The sequence below is a fragment of the Amblyomma americanum genome, chromosome 3, assembly GCF_052857255.1.
Source record: "Amblyomma americanum isolate KBUSLIRL-KWMA chromosome 3, ASM5285725v1, whole genome shotgun sequence".
In the NCBI taxonomy this organism is placed as follows: Eukaryota; Metazoa; Arthropoda; class Arachnida; order Ixodida; family Ixodidae; genus Amblyomma; species Amblyomma americanum.
In genome coordinates, this window is record NC_135499.1 from 77,590,568 (window position 1) to 77,606,895 (window position 16,328).

General features: G+C 53.7%; 1 protein-coding gene across 1 annotated transcript in view; it reads left to right on the top strand.

Annotated features, from left to right (window-relative positions):
- LOC144123083 (uncharacterized) overlaps positions 1 to 16,328 on the top strand; it is a 155,994-nt gene that overhangs the window by 64,414 nt on the left and 75,252 nt on the right. The gene's annotated exons all lie outside the window — the stretch shown is intronic.

Sequence of the window (16,328 nt, forward strand, 5' to 3'; positions counted from 1 at the left end):
GAAAGGGCCAATAGGGTCCTACCCCAATCACCTTTCTGTAAAAAAATTTATTGCTTATAAATGTTTTTCACCACCACCACCACCCTCGTGCTAGAGCCGCGCGCTCGCTCTCCGCCTCTTCTTTTATTCCCGTATCACCTTTCCACCGGGGGGGGGGGGGGGGCGGAGAAGTCAGGCCGTGCTTTGATGCAGGGTTTCCTGGGGCGATGCAATATGGGCTCGCAGATAGGAAACGGTCACACTCTTCGTTGAATTCGAAGTGTGTGAGCTGGGCGAAGGTGTCTGCAGTCGCCGAAGAAGGTCCCACACCGGTTAGGCTAACTTCAGGGAGTTTTATGCATATTGAGCGGCGATCCGTTTATGGGACAGCATTGCGTGGGGAAGGCATGGAGCCAGCAGGCGACGACGGCACTCATGAGGACCCGGTAGCTAAGTCGGAGTCACCGCAGGCGCCGTAGACATATCGCTTCATGTTTGAAACATGCTCTGGGAAAATGTGGTGCACACCGCATGGTCGATGCTCTGGCAGGTCTTCGAGGCGGTATGTCACGGGGCCGAGTCGGGCAACGACACGGTAAGGGCCGCGGTATCGGGGCAAGAGCTTTGCGGCACGGCCAGTCGCACGGATGGTGCGGCGAACGAGGACCAAGTCACCGGGCCGGAAGGGGGGATGTGGTGGTGCTGCCGCGTTGGCCGCTTGCACACGCGCGTGAGCCGTGAGGAGGTTGCGCTGGGCGTCGAGGCGGGCGGAATGAAGTCGTTGAGCAGATTCAGTTGGTGACGCAGTAGGATGGGGAAGGCCCAACTGCGCGTCGAGAGGGATGGAGGGCGTTCTGCCATAGACGACTGAGAACGGCGTCACATGCGTTGTTTCTTGCGCTGCAGTGTTGACTGCAAAAGCTGCAGCAGAAACAAAACGATCCCAGTTTGTGTGGGACGGAGCGACGTAGGATGCGAGTATATCCGTGAGGGTACGGTTAACACGCTCCACGAGGCCATTGCACTGCGGATGATTGACGGATGTAGTGGAATGCGCAATGCCGAAGGAGCGGAGGGCTCGCTCGAATTCATGGGACATAAAGCAGCTCCCACGGTCCGTGATGAGGCGCCGGGGAACACCGTGCCGAAGAACGAGATGCTGTTCCACAAACGCGACGGCATGTGCGGACGACGTGTCTGGAACGGGCAGTGATTCGACCCACTTGGAGAAGTAGTCGATCGCAACCAGAACATACCGGTTGCCGGCACGCGTCTTCGGAAACGGGCCCAAATGATCCAGTCCAACCAGCTCGAAAGGTGAACTTGGTGGCGAAAAAGCCTGCGGGGGTGGCTTGGTTACACCTGTGGACGGTTTTCTGTACTGGCATGTCTGGCAGGACGCCACGTGTTCCTTGACATCTCTGGACATATTAGGCCACCAAAACCGCTCCGACACTCGTGCGTAGGTCTTGCCGCGACCAAGGTGACCAGCCGTGGGAGCGTCGTGTAAGCCGTGCAAGATTTGCGACCGCAGTGTTTCAGGCACAACTGGCAACCAGACGGGTGGTCGACCACGGAGCCGCTTCACATGACACAAGAGGTCGTCCTTCATTCGATAGACCCGGCGTAGTTGGCGGAGGCCTGCGCCGGCGGCGGTGCCAAGGGAGTGGATTATGGCAGCAATGGCAGGATCTTGCGTTTGTGCAGTCCTCAGGTCCGTCAAAGCCGTCACGGAACAAGGGTGGCGAGAAAGGAAATCGGCATCTTGATGGGCAGAGCCGCGCCGATGCACTATTGTGAAATTGTACTCTTGAAGTTGCAGGGACCAGCGTGCAATCTTGGCATTCAAATGTTTGGCGGACTGCAGCCAAGTGAGAGCGCTATTGTCCGTGACTATGGTGAAGTGACGGCCGTACAGGTAGGGACGCAAGTTCTCGACGGCCCAGACAACGGCGAGGCACTCGAGTTCTGAAGAGTGGCGGCGGCGCTCAACGTCGGAAAGCTGGCGGCTGGCATAAGCTAGGACTTTGTGGTCACCATACTCGTCTTCTTGCAGGAGGACAGCGCCGAGCCCATCTTGGCTGGCATCCGTGTGGAGGACGATGGGGGCCGATTCGTCGTAATGGGCCAATGTAGGAGGCTCGAGGAGGGCGTGCTTGACGTCAAGAAACGCGAGCTGTTGGGCCTGCGTCCAACTCCACGGTGCATTCTTCTTCAGCAGGGCGGTCAATGAAGCGCTGCGCTTGGCAAAGTCCGGAATGAAACGACGGAAATATGAAGCAAATCCAAGGAAACTTTTGAGCTCCTTGGCGGTGGTGGGAGCTTCGTAAGCTGTAATCGCTTTTAGCTTTTCAGGGTCGGGACGGATGCCATGCCGGCTCACAACGGGACCCAAGTACGTCACCTCCGCGAAACCGAAGAAACATTTTTTTGGTTTTAAGCGAAGCCCAGCAGAGGTAAGGGCTTCGAGGACGAGTTTGAGGCGTCTCTGGTGTTCTTCAAATGTAGCCGCGTAGACAATTACGTCATCCAGGTAGACCAACGCCATAGTCCACTTCAAATGGCCTAAGACTCGGTCCATGAGACGCTGGAAGGTGGCTGGAGCGTTCGAGAGACCGAAGGGCATACGGTTGAACTGGTAAAGGCCGTCGGGAGTCACGAAAGCCGTCTTTTCCGCATCATCGGGGTGAACAGGCACCTGCCAGTAGCCCGAGAGCAGATCTAGCGTTGAAAAATAACGGGCCCCCTTCAGGCGGTCAAGCGCATCGTCGAGGCGAGGCAGCGGGTACACGTCGCAATTAGTAATAGCATTTAGCTTCCGATAGTCAACGCAGAAGCGGAGTGTTCCATCCTTCTTGCGCACAAGGACGACAGGGGAGGACCAAGGGCTACAAGACGGGGCAATGATTCCCTGGTCAAGCATGTCGCACACGTGCTGCTGGATGACTCTCCGTTCGGCTGGCGCTACACGGCGAGGTTGGTGATGAACGGGCCCGCGGTTTTCGGTGTTGATCCGGTGTTGAGCCCAGGAAGTGCACCCGAGTTCACCGGCGCTGAGAGCAAGGCAACTGCGATGCTCGAGCAGCAAGGTCTTCAGAGAGGCGAGCTCCGCGCAGGTCAGGCTGGGTCCCAAATTCTTCCCATGATAGGATCGCCGGCGCTGGAGGGTGGCGAGGCGGGGCTTCAGGTTGCAGAGACGCCACTGGTGACCCGGGGTCCAAAACTGAGGCTGTACCCAATTGCGTGCCGGGAGTCAGCGCGAGAGGTACGCTGCTGATGTTGAGTATAAATACGTGGGCCTCTCCTTTGAGCACAGGCAGAAGGCTTCGAGGGGAGGTCATCTGACGGGCTGGAGCTGAACACAGGATGGGTTCGAACAGCACGTCTGCTGTGACCGGACTGTCAAGCTTGGCATACACCCACGTTGCCGCACCCGGTGGCAGGGTCACGGCGGACGCCACAGTCGCGGTAGTGACGTCGAACGGCTTGACTCGACACGGCCACTTCGTCGCGAGGTCACGCAGAGATGCTGAGGCACGCTTGGTCGCCGACACCAGGGACTGCCACAGGGCGACACCGAGGCTGGAAACCCGGCTAAGCCAGCCCGGCCCACAGAGAGTTCGGCTCGCCCGTGGTTTGGTTCTAGTAAAATTAAGGACGACTCCGGCTTGCTGGCACCACCCGCACCCGAGGACCACTGGCCAAATAGGGCTGTCTGCGACAACAAACTCGGTGGAGATGGTATTTCCGAGTGCTGTCAGGTTGACGACGACACGCCCGACTTGCTCCACAGGGGTGCCGTTAAAAGCTAAGAGCCGGGTTTTGGCGGCTGGCAGAAGCAGGTGGGGCGCGTTAGCAACAAACGATTTGTGCAGTACATTGACAGCCGCTCCAGTGTCAACCAAGGCCTTTACGTGCCGGTCAAGCAGGGCGACGTCGACGAGCACGTAAGGAGCATCAGTGGTAATCGGAGCCGACGAAAGGAGGGGACGCGGAGAACGAAGGAGTGTGGGGACGGACTTTATTCGGCGGAACGGTGCCCCCGGAGTTCCGCCAAATCGTTTCCCGACGTTGGAGGGCCGGCACAGTCCCTCGCGTAGTGTCCCCGCAGGCCGCAGCGGAAGCAGGTCATGCGGACGTCGTTACGCAGGCGTCGGATAGAGGCCGCAGTTGGGGCTGCGGACCGAGGAGACTGCACCCGGACGCTGCGCTCGGCAGACGGTGGCGACCCTCGCGTGGCCAGCAAAGTCAATTCCGCCTCGATGGCGAGCGCCATGGCGGCGCGGACGGAATCAGGACGGCCAGAGCGGACCAAGCGCTGCACCTCGGGGAGTCGGATGGCGTCGACAAACGCCTCGGTGCCGACCAGGGCCACGTCGTTCTGAGGCGCTCCTGGCAGCGACTGCAGAGCCAGGCGCTCAATGGCGGCGGCGAGGTCCTGGTACGTCTCCCCGGGCTCTTGACGGCGGGCTCGCAGGCGGTGGTACTGCACACGGGGTTGACCTGAGGCACCATAGTGGTCGGCGAGGAGGCCCGCCAGAACAGTGTAAGAGCCCAGCTGGTCGGGCGGCACATTCTGCAGCAGCTCGGTGGCGCGGCCCCTCAGTTTTGCAACGAGCATCCATGCCTTCATTTGCTCGTCCCAGCCTCTCGCCGCCGCAATACCGTCCAGCTGGATGCGGTAAGCATCCCACGAGATGGTGCCGTCAAATGTGGGCAATTCCACAACGTCCAACGAACACTGCGGCGAGGACGCACCCGCGCCGAGCACACCATTGGCGGCCACGACCGCAGGCCCAGCGACGGCAGAGCCGTAAACAGCGGCGGCGGGGACGCCCAAAGGCACCTGACCTGTGCTCGGCTCGGCTGGCACCAGGCGACGGAGTTCGCGCCGGAGAGCTTCCATCTCCCCAGCCTGGGCAGTCAGACGGGCCTCCCATGCGTCCATCCGTTGGGTGACTGTATCCAGGAGGCGCTCAACACCGGCGTCCGGCTGCTGCGAAGAGCCGAGCCCCTCCGAGCGCCTAGGTCTAGCGGCGCCGGCCGCCGCGTCGTCGGCGCTATCGGCTGGTGGTGGACTCCTGTCGTCTGGCACGTCGGGTGCTTGACTCTGGGAGCGGGTGAGCGGCATGATCCAACCGCTGCCACCAAAATGTTACGGTGTGGGATGCCACGGGGTGGCCACGGGCCCGCCCAGAGAAATATAGCAGCAGTACGGAGGAGAGCCGGCGAAGCACGACCGGCGGCGGCCAAGCTTTCTCGTTCTATCTCCCTCGTGCTAGAGCCGCGCGCTCGCCGCTCGCGCTCGCTCTCCGCCTCTTCTTTTATTCCCGTATCAATTCCCGTGAACACTTTTATTCCCGTGAACACTCTCAAGGTTCACTTACGCCCAATGAATATAAATACCCACGAGAGCAGCAGATTGGACAGCCGTCGCCATAGCTCAGTTGGTAAGGTCACCGGACGCGATATTCGGAGGTCGTGGGTTCGGATCCCACCGGCGGCTTGGTTGTTTTCTCTGCTGCTTTATAAGTAATTTTCTTTAATCGATTTATTAATCTAAGTATTATCCCACTGATAAGCACAACACATTAAAAAATTTCCCCTATGCACCTTGGTTTATATATATATATATATATATATATATATATATATATATATATATATATATATATATATATATATATATATATATTTAACTCGAAGTATACGCTTCATTTAAGGAAACATTTTTATTTGACTAGACCTTTCGATCGGAAGACCGATCTTTTTCAAGAGTGCCCATTCAGTGCATGGGCGCGTGTTCTTATAGCATGGGACTTGACACACAGAAGGCTTAAAAAGAAAAGAAATAAAGAAAAGTAAAGAAAAGAAAAAAAGGGGAGGGGCGGCCGGGAGAAAGGAACACAACTGACGCCGATGGCATATTAGGGAAGCAAAGGGGCCGCGTCGCGAACCCGTGAACTCACTGCACACACACACACACACACACACACACACACACACACACACACACACACACACACACACACACACACACACACACACACACACACACACACACACACACACACACACACACACACACACACACACACACACACACACACACACACACACACACACACACACACACACACACACACACACACACACACACGCACACACACACACACACACACACACACACACACACGCACACACGAAGCGAAAGAGGGAGGCCGAGCTGGGTGCGCACGCGGCTACTGCGACAAGAAGAAAGAAAAAAGTAGAGAAAGAGAGAGAGAAGCAAAAGCAGAGAAAAAGGGGAAAGCAAAGAAGAAACGTGGTAGGGTTTAACAAAAGAAGGGATGCGTCCGCCAATTGTGGGTTTCGGAATGCCTCTGTCAGCTATTACGTTTGGAGACGCCAACATGCCAAGAATATTCAAGCCACTGGGAATCATCAATCTACCGAGGCTTCAAAGGGCCGTCTATGTGGTTGCAGCGCTACGAGTGCAGGTGGTGGCGTCTACAACCGTCGCCCCCCCTGCTGTTTACGGGGTGAAACGGCCCTCCGCTGTCTGAGATCGGCTTTGGTGAACCTGTCTTTTGTTCTCAACGCCGGACCCACCTGAGACATGTTTCTACCGGAGGGGACGACGGGGGAGCCGGCGAGTGGCGGGACTGCAAATGAGCCGTGGCAAATGCGGCCGGGTTTGACTAAGCCAACGTCTCCGGAATCTTCGTGCTTCGAAAACAACTTCGCCTTAGACTATGCTTTCCCATGCTCTACGTGAAAGCTTCTGCGAACTGCGGTGGGATCCTTTCGCTCCCACGCTACCGCCGTGAAGTGCAGGTGACTGACCTTCGACGCGGCCATGGGACCCCCTTCGGGCTATTCATCACTGAAGCCTGGACAGCGCGGAACCTAATCTGCCAGAAGTGGCAAGAGTGTGTGGCTGGGGGCGGACCCGGAAGACTGAACACGTGATCTACATCACAGTGATTCGACGCATTTTTAATGAACTAGATTCCCCAACTAGCGACCTGGGGACAGCGGACCCTATTTACGCACCGATCTGGCGTGTGATCAGCCAGCTCCCGATTCACTCTTTCAATCTTTGTATAAATGTAAATAAACCATTCAGTCTCTTTTTCACCTCGAAGACACTCACATCTCTTCGTTACCCCCACTACAGCAGTCTCCCGATCCTGAACCCAGTGACACCGACCTTGGCGAGAGACGGCACAGGCGAACCAGGGGCCCGCATCTAACACCGCGTATGTGCGGCCCCGAGCGGCTCCGAAAGATGGCCCGGACCAGGCGAAACAGGTTGAGACCGCCCAAAGTGGCTCCACATGGTGACACGCGAGCCGCTAAAACCAGATGAGCTTCCCATAGGGGGACCAGATGGAAAGGCTTGTTGACAGGAATGCAAAAAAACAAGAGATATAGCACAGAGAAATTTCAAAAAATAAAAAAATATATAAAAATGATAAAAAAAAGAAAGAGAAGGGGACATATGGCCCTCGCGGGACCCAAGAATGAGTTGAACGGCAGATGGAAACAAGCCGAAACTTACATGCAACAGGGCTATTAGCTCAGACGACTCGGTCAGTGGTGGTACTTTGTCTATTAGAATTGAAATTTTCTTTGGTTTCTGCCATCGAAAGGGACGATAGGGTGCCATGGTTTTCGTTGATGCCCTTCTGCACAGTGTTAAATTTGAAAATACTCAATCTCTCCCTGGCCTCCCACTATCGAGACACCTCCGCGAAAAAGGTCACGAGTTTGACAAACTTAAAGTAGGGATATTGCAGAGTAGCTTTAAAAACACCCGGGAGCGCGAACAACGCGAATCATATTTTATTTTCAAATTTAACACAGTGCAAAAGGACATCAACAAAAACCATGGCACCCTATCGTCTCTTTCGATGGCAGAAACCAAAGAAAAATTCAACCCTAATAGACAAAGTACCACCACTGACCGAGTCGTCTGAGGTCATACCCCTGTTGCATGTAAGTTTCGGCTTTTTTCCATCTGCCGTTCAACTCATTCTTTGGTCCCGCGAGGGCCATATGTCCCCTTCTCTTTCTTTTTTTTGTCATTTTTATATTTTTTTATTTTTTGAAATTTCTCTGTGCTATATCTCGTTTTTTTGCATTCCTGTCAACAAACCTTTCCATCTGGTCCTCCTATGGGAAGCTCATCTGGTTTTAGCGGCTCGCGTGTCACCATGTGGAGCCACTTTGGGCGGTCTCAACCTGTTCCGCCTCGTCCGGGCCATCTTTCGGAGCCGCTCGGGGCCGCACATACGCGGATAGAGGCATACCGAAACCCACAATTGGCAGACGCATCCCTTCTTTTGTTAAGCCCCACCACGTTTCTTCTTTGCTTTCCCCTTTTTCTCTGCTTTTGCTTCTCTCTCTCTTTCTCTTCTTTTTTCATTTTTCTTGTCGCAGTAGCCGCGTGCGCACCCAGCTCGGCCTCCCTCTTTCGCTTCGTGTGTGCGTGTGTGTGTGTGTGTGCAGTGAGTTCACGGGTGCGCGACGCGGCACCTTTGCTTCCCTAATATGCCATCGGTGTCAGTTGTGTTCCGTTCTCCCGGCCGCCCCTTCCCCCCTTTTTTCTTTTCTTTACTTTTCTTTATTTCTTTTCTTTTTAAGCCTTCTGTGTGTCAAGTCCCATGCTATAAGAACACGCGCCCATGCACTTAATGGGCACTCTTGAAAAAGATCGGTCCTCCGATCGAAACGTCGAGTCAAATAAAAATGTTTCCTTAAATGAAGCGTATACTTCGAGTTATATTATTTTAAGCAGTCAAGTACCTCATGTTTTCACAGAAATATATATATATATATATATATATATATATATATATATATATATATATATATATATATATATATATATATATATATATATATATATATATATATATATATATATATATTGTGAGACTGTGGACGGAGCGGGCTTTATTGGCACTCTCTACTATGGCGGCCACTCCTCTGAAGATGAAGATGCACAATGACGATGAATATTTACAGATGAAGACGAAGTGCGCGCACTGTCCTTACACTTTCTTTCACCACGGACGAACGCGGCGGGACGGGCGCACGTCAGATCGAAGTAGGGCGACGGGCGCAGGGATTAAAGCGCGCAAAATGAACAATCTCAACACCGCGACAAAGACGGTTATTGACAGCACGGGCAGGGGCAACGCGATAGTTCACGGGGAACGTTTGTTCGAGTACAGTGTACGGACCAACAGAGCGAGTGAGGAATTTTTCGCACAAGCTTGGTGTGGGCACTGGAGTCCACAGCAACACTTCATCACCAGGGAAGAAGCACACTGCACAGTGGTTGAAGTCATAGTGGCTTTTCCGGGAACCTTGGCAGGCGTCAGTGTTCAGGCGGGCAATCGTGCGGCAGTAGCCAAGACGGGAAGGAAATTCGTCATAGGAGAGTCCGGATGAGGGTGTAGGGGCAGAGAAGAAATGCTTCGGGAGTGAAGGTAGGTGGGCGACCATACACAAGAAAAAACGGGCAGAAGCTCGTTGTTCGTTGCGCGGCAGTATTGTGGGAAAAAGTGACGAAGGAGAGCTTGGAGTCGCTGTTGGTGAGGTCTGGGTGGATATACGTGAACAGCATATCTGATAGGGTGCGATGAAATCGTTCGGAGAGCCCATATTGGCCTGGGGGTGATAAGCTGAAGATGTTTTATGGACGGTTCTGTAGCAGTGAACTTCGGCGAGGACGCTGGAGAGGAAGGACTTGTCGCGGTCACTGATAAGGACACGAGGGGCTCCATGGCGCAGAAGCAGGGCGTTGAGGAAGTAATGGATGATCTCGGAGGCAGAGCCCGACCGAACGAGGGCCGCTTCAGCGTACCTGATGAAGTGGTCGATGACGGTGACGATCCAACGGTTGCCCGATGGCGTTAGTGGTAAGGGACCGTAGAGTTCAATGCCAACGCATTCGAATGGTGAGAAAGGACCGACAGGGAAGAGGTTGTAGAAGGCCCGAAGGAAGAGACGTGGAGCGTGCGCGGCGTTGGCAAGAGACGCAAGACGCAATGTATTTTGCGACAGAGGTTGAGAGGCCAGGCCAAAAGAAACGGCGTTTGATGCGGTCATAAGTTTTCGCGAATCTCAAGTGGCCGGCTATTTAGTCGTCAAGATGCGCCTGCAAAACTTCACGGCGAAGAGAACGGGGAATGACAGGTACCCAGGAGTGACTCAGGGAGCCATGATTGTTCCAGAGAAGAGTGCCATCGACCAGCTTGAAACAGTTAAGTTGGCGACGGAGGCGGGCATTTGGAGGCCACGTAGCACCACTCAGGCGATCGATGAAAGTCCGACAGTAAGTGTGATGAGGCCGCTGTGCTGAGGCGAGATCACCGAGAGCGGGAGCGGGCATGAAATCCATGGCTGAGGCTGGTAAGGCTTTCGGTAGCCATTGAATTAGCAGTTTGGAGCGATGAAGCAGCAGGAAGAGAGCACGGAGAGTGTGTCGAGGGGAGGGGGCAACGAGAGAGCGCATCACCATCTTTGTGTTTTTCTTCCAGATTTTTTACATTACTGTGAAATCATACTCTTGCAGGCTGAGAATCCAGCTTCCGAGGCGCCCAGACAAGTTCTGTGACGACAACCAGCACAGCGCATGATGGCCGTACAAACAGGGGAGAAATTTCTGAACGGCCCAGAGAACGGCGAGACAATTTTGCTCAGTGATTGTGTAGTTCTGTTCCGCTGCAGCCAAGGTACAACTTGCGTAAGCAATCACACGCTCCGTCGGCGTGTGCTGGCGCTGCAAATGAACTGCACCAATGCCGTGTCCACTGGCGTCATTGTGTAACATCGTTGAGGCGTCGTCATCAAAATAGGCCAGTATCGGATCAGATGTGAGAGTTTGCTTTAGAGCCATAAAGGTGGCTTCGCAGGCCTTAGACCAAACGAAGGGTGTGCTGGCGCTTAGAAGCGTATGCAAGTAAGCGGCGACAGAGGCGAAACTTCGGATGAAGCGACAAAAGTATGAAGCCAGGCCTAGCAAACTGCGCATTTCTGTAATCCGTGATGGGCGGGGGAAGTACAGAACTGCCGCAACTTTATCAGGAGCAGATTTTATACTGTTCCGACTAAAGACGTGTCCGAAAACTTTGATAGAAATGGAAGCAAACAAACATTTATTTCTGTTTAACTGAAGCCCGGCCGCGGAAAGAGCACTTAGAACATCATCGAGGCCTGCAAGGTGCTCAGAAAAACCCCAGGAGAAAATTACGATGTCGTCCTGGTTGCAGAGACAAGTTTTTCATTTCAGCTCGCGCAGTACGGTGTCAGTCATGCGTTTGAACGTGCGCGGAGCAATGCATAGGCAGAACGGCATAACGTAAATTCGTATAAGCCATCTGGTGTGGCGAAAGATGTCTTCTGTTTGTCCTCTTCATGCATGGGGATTTGCCAGTAGCCGGATCTTAAGTCGAGACTAGAGAAAAATTGAGAACCATGGAGACAGTCAAAGGCGTCGTCCATCCTAGGAAGTAGATAAACATCATTTCGAGTGATCTTATACAGGGCGTGGTAGTCGACAAAAAAGCGTAATGAACCATTCTTATTTTGTACCACCACAACTGGTGAGGGCCAATGACTTGAAAAAGTGCGTATGATGTGGCGATTGAGCATGTGGGTTAGATTATCTTGAATGATTTTGCGTTCACTAGAAGACACGCGATACGGGCGGCGGCGAATGATACGCGAACCGTCAGTGTAGCTTTGATGAGTAGCTGCGGAGGTTTGGCCCAAAGCGTTTGTTTGGGTATTAAAAGAAGCGGCATGCTTGGTGAAGACGGCAAGCATTTCTGCATTTTGAGCAGGTGTGAAATCGGTGCTGATAGTAGCGTAAAAATGTGCAGGGGAAGAAGCATGGGACGAAATGGCGAAGCTTGATGGGGGCGAGGAAAGAATGGTGCCAGGTTGAACGGTAGCCACAGAAGCGAGTGCAGTGCCTGCTCGCAGAAGAATGGGCTCCGACGTAGTATTGAAGGCAGGTTGAAGGGCAGAACCATTGGCGAAGCGATGAAGGGATGCGAAGAGAAGAATACCCGTGGAGAGAAGACGGGGGCTGGGTGTGAGCAAAACGTCCCCAGCATTTACGTGGCCGGAAGCAACGGAAAGGACATCTTCGGAGGCGGGATAAAGTACACGGTGAGCGGTGGCAGTCAAGTGATCAGAAGGCACTCCAGGAGTGTCAGAAAGGTCGAATTCAGCAACTTGCAGAGTAGAAAGGCAACATGTAATGACATCTTTCGCGGAGTGGAGGAAATCCCAGCCGCGGATGAGGGGGCGAGCACAGGAGGAAAGTACAGCGAACTCGATGTGGTGCAAGATGCCGTCGATAGTAATGCGTGCTTTACACAGTCCGGAAGGATGCTTTGATTCATCATTAGCATAACAGAGAGAAAGACCGCAGTAAGGAGTGCCTACTTTACGATGATGGACACACAAAGCAGAACTGACGAAGGAAACAGTGGCACCGGAATCAATCAATGCTTCTACAATACTGCTTTCCAACACCAACGGTTAACATGTTCGACGGGGGAGGAGAGGAATTGAAGGGTGGGTGGGCGGCCGGCCAGGTGGGTGGTGCAGCTTTACCGCCGGATACTACACAATTTAATTTTCCATGTGGTGGCCAGGGGTCTGAAAGGCTAACTTAGAGGCGATCTGGAGCTGCGGAACTGTGCCGGGGAGCGGCGCGCTACGAGCGGATCGTTCGACGAGCGGTCGGGAGTGGTCGACGGAGAAGAGAAACGGGGAGGATCATTGGGGAGAAACGTTGGGCGGTAAGGATACGACCAGTGCGTGTCGTCGTGATGAGGCGCCTTAGCGGCAAACGTAAAGCGGTAACCATACGATGAGTAGGTTCCATCTTTGCAGAAGTGACCGAACTGGTGACGCACGTGGCGCTGATGCCGACGACAAGCACGGGAAATATGTCCACGAATTCCCCGTAGTAGCAGACTGGACGAGGCGGGGGAAAGCGCGAAACTTCTGAATACATATTGGGTCGCTGGGATAAGGAGGGGACAGTCTGCTGGACTGGCGGCGGATGTGAGGGACAGACGGGAGCTGCAGGAGACGCAGCAACCTGTGCATATATGAGCACCCAAAGAGATACAGGTGGTTTGGGTGCCGCAGGGCCAGTGACTGACGCGAGCTCGTCCTTGATGAGATCACGCAATGCTGAGGTCGGAGGCCGGTGCAGATGGGATTCCACTGGTGGTAAGGTGTAACCATGCACTTTCTCTCGGATGATCGAGCTAACGCGAGAGTGCAAATCGACTCGCAAGCATAGTAGCTACTTTTCCAAAGACGAAGGTACACGATGACGATGAAGGGCTCCGGAAATTTCGACCACCCGGGGTTCTTTAACGTGCACTGACATCGCACAGTACACGGGCCTCTAGAATTTCGCCTCCATCGAAATTCGACCGCCGCGGCCGGGATCGAACCCGCGTCTTTAGGGCCGGCAGCCGAGCGCCGTAACCACTCAGCCACCGCGGCGGCGTGCGTGCGTGCGTGTGTGTGTGTGTGTGTGTGTGTGTGCGTGCGTGTGTGTGTGTGTGTGTGTGTGTGTGTGTGTGTGTGTGTGTGTGTGTGTGTGTGTGTGTGTGTGTGTGTGTGTGTGTGTGTGTGTGTGTGTGTGTGTGTGTGTGTGTGTGTGTGTGTGTGTGTGTGTGAAGGAAGCCAACAGTGAACGAAACAAAGGCGCTTAGGAAATGTTCCAATTTGTACTTTTTTAAATTTGTATTGCTTATCGATGAGAGAATACTACTTCGATTAATCTGTGGCTTAAAAAAATCGGTTATAGAGCAGCAGAAAAAACAACCATGCTGCCGGTGCGATCTGAACCCACGACCTCCGAATATTGCGTTCGGTGCTCCACCAACTGAGCTGCAGCGACGACTGTCCAATCGGCTGCTCTCGTGGGTATTTATGTTTATTGCGTGTAAGCGGACCATGAGAGTGTTCACCAGCGCCCCCCTCGTCCATAGCGGTGGACGTAGCACGTCCTGTATTACGGCGAGTGTGACGTGGAACGTCATCTAACGGCGAGGGCGGAAACTGTGCGACAACCCTTTTTACGCTACCTATTGTACCAAGAGTGCCAGAACCCAGACCCTCGTTAAGCTATCAGCAGAGAAGGCAAAGAAAATGAGGGGCTCGTTTGACAAACATATGAAGGAAGCCAACAGTCTCCGAAATCAAGGTGCCCTTTAAGTGGGGAAGCGTCCAAGAGGCTGCATTTGTCGAGGTTCGCAGCCGTCTACATTGTACTCCAATATTCGCCCATTTCGATGAACACGCTGCAATGGACATCCGCACTGATGCCAGCAATTTTTGCCTTGGTGCGTTACTGATCCAGTGGCAAGACGGTGCCGAACGGGTCACCAGTTATGCCATTCGAACACTTACGCGCTCCGAGACCAATTATTCTAATACAGAGAAAGAGTGCCTTGCAGAGATATGGACCACCAGCAAGTTCCGACCATACATCTATGGGCCACCGTCCTGTGTGGTAGCGACCACCACTCCTTATGCTGGCTTGCGAGCCTCAAAGACTCCTCAGGACACTTGGCTAGATGGAGCTTACGCTGGCAAGAATACGACTTAACAGTCGTCTACAAGTCGGGCCCTAAGCATCAGGATGCGGATTTTTTGTCGTGAGCCTATCACAATCGGTCCCGAAGAACCCGCCGATGATTTTCCTTTCCTGGGCGCTGTAAGTACCACCCAAATGGCGCAGCTTCAGCGGGCGGACTCGTAGTTCGCGCCGCTAATCGATTACCTCGAAGGCGTCGACGCTCGCATCCCGCACGTGTTTCGTCGCGGGCTCCACTCCTTCTCTTTATAATCTAATCTGGAGTTCTCTACTAGCGCAACTTTGCCAGCAACAAAGAAGCGTTCCTGCTTGTAGTATCATCGCAGTTGCGGCCAGAGATTTTGAGTGCCCGTCATGATGCACCCTCCGCCGGCCATCTCAGAGCAAGTCGTGCACTTGGGCGGATTAAACAAAAGTATTATTGTCCCAGGTTATTCTCATCGGTGCGGGCTACGTAAAATCATGCCGTGACTGCCAACGTCAGAACTCTCCTACGTTGAAACCAGCCGGATTTCTTCGCCCCGTCGATGCACCGAAGACCCCTTTTCACCAAGTGGGCATGGACCTCCTTAGCCCTTTTCCGAAGACTTCTTCATGAAAGCGTTGGATCGTCGTTGCCACCGACAACCTGAGACGGTACACTGAGACCACGTCCCTTGTCAAAGGCACTGCTGCTCAACTGGCGCAGTTCTTCGTCCACAACATTGTCCTGTGTCATGGAGTCCCCGCCGTAGTTGTTACTGACCACGGAACTGCTTTCACTGCCCGCTTAACCCAGTCCGTGATGACTCTGACGCACACCAGCCATCGACGTGCTACGGCCTATCACCCACAGACAAACAGGTTGGAAGAGCGACTGAGCCGCACACTAGTCGACATGCTTTCTATGTATGTTGACGTCGAGAATCGAACTCGGGACATAATTATGCTGTACGTAACGTTTTCGTACAACACCGCCCTGCAGGAGACAGGCCGACTGACCCCCTTTCAGCTTCTCTTGGGTCGGCAAGTGACCACTCCGTTGGATGCTATGTTGCCTGTAGACCCCTACTGTGACTCTGACGCAGACCTCGACACGCAAACACCTGTGTTCATCGTAATGAGGAAGCGCGGCAATTGGCATGCCTGCGAATTAACCGTCAACAGGAGGCTGACGCCGCTAAGTACAACCTCGGACGCCGCTTCGTCAGTTACGCGCCTGGCGATTTGGTGTGGGTTTGGACACCTCTTCGTCGCCGTGGCCTCTCTGAGAAGCTGCTGCGCAGATACTTCGGCCCTTACGAAGTAGTGCGCCGCATCAGTGATGTTACGCATGCAGTCACTCCCGCCCAAGCGGCTTGTTCATCGTGCCGGTCGCACCGTACTGAAGTCGTGCACATTGTTCGCATGAAGCCTTACCACTACAGACTACCTGACTGAACAGCCGTTCGCTGCAGCTGTGTTTTCGCTGACATTTTCCTCCTAGCCGCATCGTGGCGATGCTGGAGAAGACGGGGCAGTGATACGCGCCACTATAAAAGATGTAGAAGCGCATGCATTCCTAGAGAAGGAAGATGGTTCACTCTCGCTTGCGCGCTAGGGCGACTTAGGGACCACCGTAGTTTTACGTCTCTTCTGCGGAGGTTGTCCTTCGGATTGCTCGTATATATATATCTATATATATATATACTAAGGAAAACATGAATCACCGAAAACCCAGGTA